Source organism: Notamacropus eugenii, chromosome 2, assembly GCF_028372415.1.
Source record: "Notamacropus eugenii isolate mMacEug1 chromosome 2, mMacEug1.pri_v2, whole genome shotgun sequence".
In the NCBI taxonomy this organism is placed as follows: Eukaryota; Metazoa; Chordata; class Mammalia; order Diprotodontia; family Macropodidae; genus Notamacropus; species Notamacropus eugenii.
The window spans coordinates 515,625,832-515,629,127 of NC_092873.1; the positions used below are offsets into that span (position 1 = coordinate 515,625,832).

Sequence of the window (3,296 nt, forward strand, 5' to 3'; positions counted from 1 at the left end):
AGCCTTACCTCTGGCCTTGGTGACTGGCATACACACAATGTGCACAATGGGTGGGCCAAGGCTGCTGATTTATGGGCCTGTTTGGGATGTAAAATTTTGCCAAGTCTGACCTTTTGGCCCTGACCCAGAGGAGGAAGGATGTACAGGATTGTTGCAGGACAAGTACCACCATGGTGGGCTCTGTGGGGAATCAGTATGAAGGGCTCTGGCAGGGAAGAGCTGAGACCCAGTGCCCTGAATCACTTCAATTTTTCTCTTCTTTAGACATTCTGGGTAAACCCCGTACCTGCTGCTGACATGGAACAAGTGTCTATTTTATCTGCTGTAGGGAGGAATGTCTAAATAGAAATCTGTCAGATGGACTTGAGTGAGGCTCTGAGCTTCTGAAGACAGGTGGTGGGTGACCCAGGTCTGTGATTGCAAATCAGGAAAAAACAATGAAAACTTGGGGAGGGGGGAGGGCGGAAGGGAGGGGGGTAGGGGAGGAGAGAAATCATAGAGGGAAGGCATGAGGGAAAACATGGTTAGGGTCAGCAAATCTTGGAATGTTCAACAGAGGGGAAAACAGGCACTGGTATCCAGAAGAGTCATTTTAGGATTTTGGGAACCTTGGACTTGACCTGTAAGGTTCTTTCCAGCTAGAAATTGAGTCTGTTTATTTTACAGATGAGAAAACTGAGGCTCAAAGATAAAAAAATGAAAACTCTGCAAAGAACAGCAAACAAGGAAGATACTCATCGAGGAGGCATGGCTGAACAAATGGTGGGGCACAGTTGTAATGGTATGTCAATTACTGGGCTATAAAAAGCAGCGAGGTGGCTCAGTGGATGGAGTGCAAGATCTGGAGCATGGTGACAAGGGAAATGCATGGAAAGACATACACACACACACTGATGCAAAGTGAAGAAAGAAGATCTGGGAAAATGCAGCGATGACAACAAAAATGCAAAAACAAACAACAACAACAGAGCAGTAGAAAAGAAATACTTTGAAATTCTAAAGAATAAGCCTGGCCTCCAGAAGAGGAGTGAGAAGTCCTGTCTCCCTGCTTCCTTCACAGAATTGGGTATCCACGAGTGTGGCATATGGAATTTGATTGCAGCTTTTCATCTGATACTTATTTTTAGTGATTTTTCCTTCTCTTTTTTTCTCTTTTCTCCACTTTCTTTGAAAAGATCCTTAGTTGTAAACAAAGTCCCTCTGTGAAGGGACAAGGCTAGAATATAGTGGAGAATCTTGGCAATGTAAAAACAAGATATCAATAAAATATGTCATGATTTGAACTCAGGAAGAGGAGTTTTATTGACTTGATACACTATGGTGACACCTAGCTCATGAGTTCCAGGTCTTCAAATTCTAAGCCCAGAAGTCAGGGCTAAGTCAATTCGTAGATAACCAATTCACACTTGTTTATATCAGAAGCTCCTTGATTCTATTACCTTAGCTTCTAAGATCTTCCCTCCACAAATTTACCTTACATATATTTTGTATGTATGTATGAAGATCCTTGAAGGTAGAAACTTTTGATTTTGTCTTGGTACTTAATACGGGTCCTTATTAAGTGCTCATCAGTTGATTGATTGTATTCAGTTATGTGTGTATACATTATTCTCTGCACCCTGCCCTCCTGCCCCTATGCACCAACAGAACGGAAGCTCCTTAAGGCAGGGACTTCTTGACCATCACTGACACCAGTTCCCACCATGGTGCATAACAGACCTTCAGTAAATGCTTATTAATCAATCAGTTTCATTGGAGCATGTCTTCTCTCTACCAGTACAGGTTGTCATCCTTCCACAAATTAACAGATGAATCCAAAAGCTGCTATGACTGAGAAAATAATCCCTGCTCTTAAGCGGAGTGCCTGGCTCATAGTTGGCACTTAATAAATATTTATTGAATGATAGATCTAGCAAGGGCACAAGACAAATATAAGTATACTACTCAGTACTAAAAATAACTGGTGCTTATGTGACCTATTAAGATGTTGGAAAGCATTTTATATATAGTAGAATATCACTGAAATCTCATAATAACATTGCAAATTAAGTTGGAAGTTGAGTCATTTGAGTCATCGTGACCCAATGGAAAGTTCACTGCCTTGAGAGTCAGAGAACCTTGGTTCAAGGCTCTTCCCTAATCTTCTGACATTATTACCTTTGGGAAATAGAGTCATCACTGTAATTACTATAGATTTGACTTAATTCATTATAAAGACTCTTCTAATACTGCATGTTGTTTGGGAAAGCTTTTTCAGCACTAATACCGGGACTTGAAATTCTGAGGCAGGGTGGCTAAGTGGTTAGTCTCAAGATGTTCAGATACATCAGTCTTTCTTTTAGATCCAAATAAGAAAAAGGTAATAAAAATAGCTCTACAACTTCCAAAGTCTTTCCTCACAACCACCCTTTTGGGCAAGGATCGCCTTCTTCATTTTAGAGATGGAGCCCAGTATGGGAAAAGGACTTGACCAAGGTCACAAAGATCATTGTCAGCAGGGCCAGAATTTGAACAAAGATCCCTTGAGTCCAGGCTTAGTGACTTTACTAATTTTCTTGTGTAGGAGTTCACTCAGGTACTTAAAGGTTCAAGATTGTCTCAGCTCTGAGTGGTCTAAAGTAACCCTGCACTTGGCTGGAGAGCTGCCTGCCCACTTGGGAATCCTGGTCACATTCCCAGAACAGATCTGGGTGGCAGTATGCCATGTGTGAGAGCAGAGGGAACACATGGAGAGGTTGTCTGCTTCCAGCAGATTGGGTCTGAAGCTTGGGAAATCTTCCTTATCCATCTACCCTTGGGCTGACTCTGATTTTGGAATCTTTTTCAAAGGCAAAACACAGGAAGGCTATAGAATTAGCTTTGTTAGCCAGGATGAGAGAAGCTTTTGTCCTGGGGAGGAAAGGACAGGTCTCCATATCCAGCACAGATTCATCCAGGCCAGGGTGAAACATAAATTAGACTGGAAGACAGTAGGCGATGAGGGAAATGAACCCAGTGGAGAGCAATGACAAGTCTAGTATCAAACTGAACTCCCCTCCCTTGAGAGAGATCTGATATAGTCATCTATCCATAGAGACATAACCTCACAGAATGTCAGAGGCAGGAGGGACAGTGAAGAACAATTATGAGAGTGGGTGTCTGCTGGCTCAGTCACCCAATCCCATTTAAGGTAACTAGTAAGTCTTGATACCTTGGTTAAGTGCTAATACCTGAAGGGAAACAATCACTCTATCAAAGGCCTTAAACTCAGAGAAAAAAGGAAGAAAGTGCTTACAAACACTGATAAACAAAATGGT

General features: G+C 42.1%; 1 long non-coding RNA gene across 1 annotated transcript; it reads left to right on the forward strand.

Annotated features, from left to right (window-relative positions):
• Positions 1–264: 264 nt before the first annotated feature.
• LOC140524225 (uncharacterized) lies at positions 265–1,287 on the forward strand. Its single transcript, XR_011973616.1, has 2 exons — positions 265–409; positions 667–1,287. It is a non-coding gene; the product is annotated as an uncharacterized lncRNA (long non-coding RNA).
• The last annotated feature ends 2,009 nt before the right edge of the window (positions 1,288–3,296 follow it).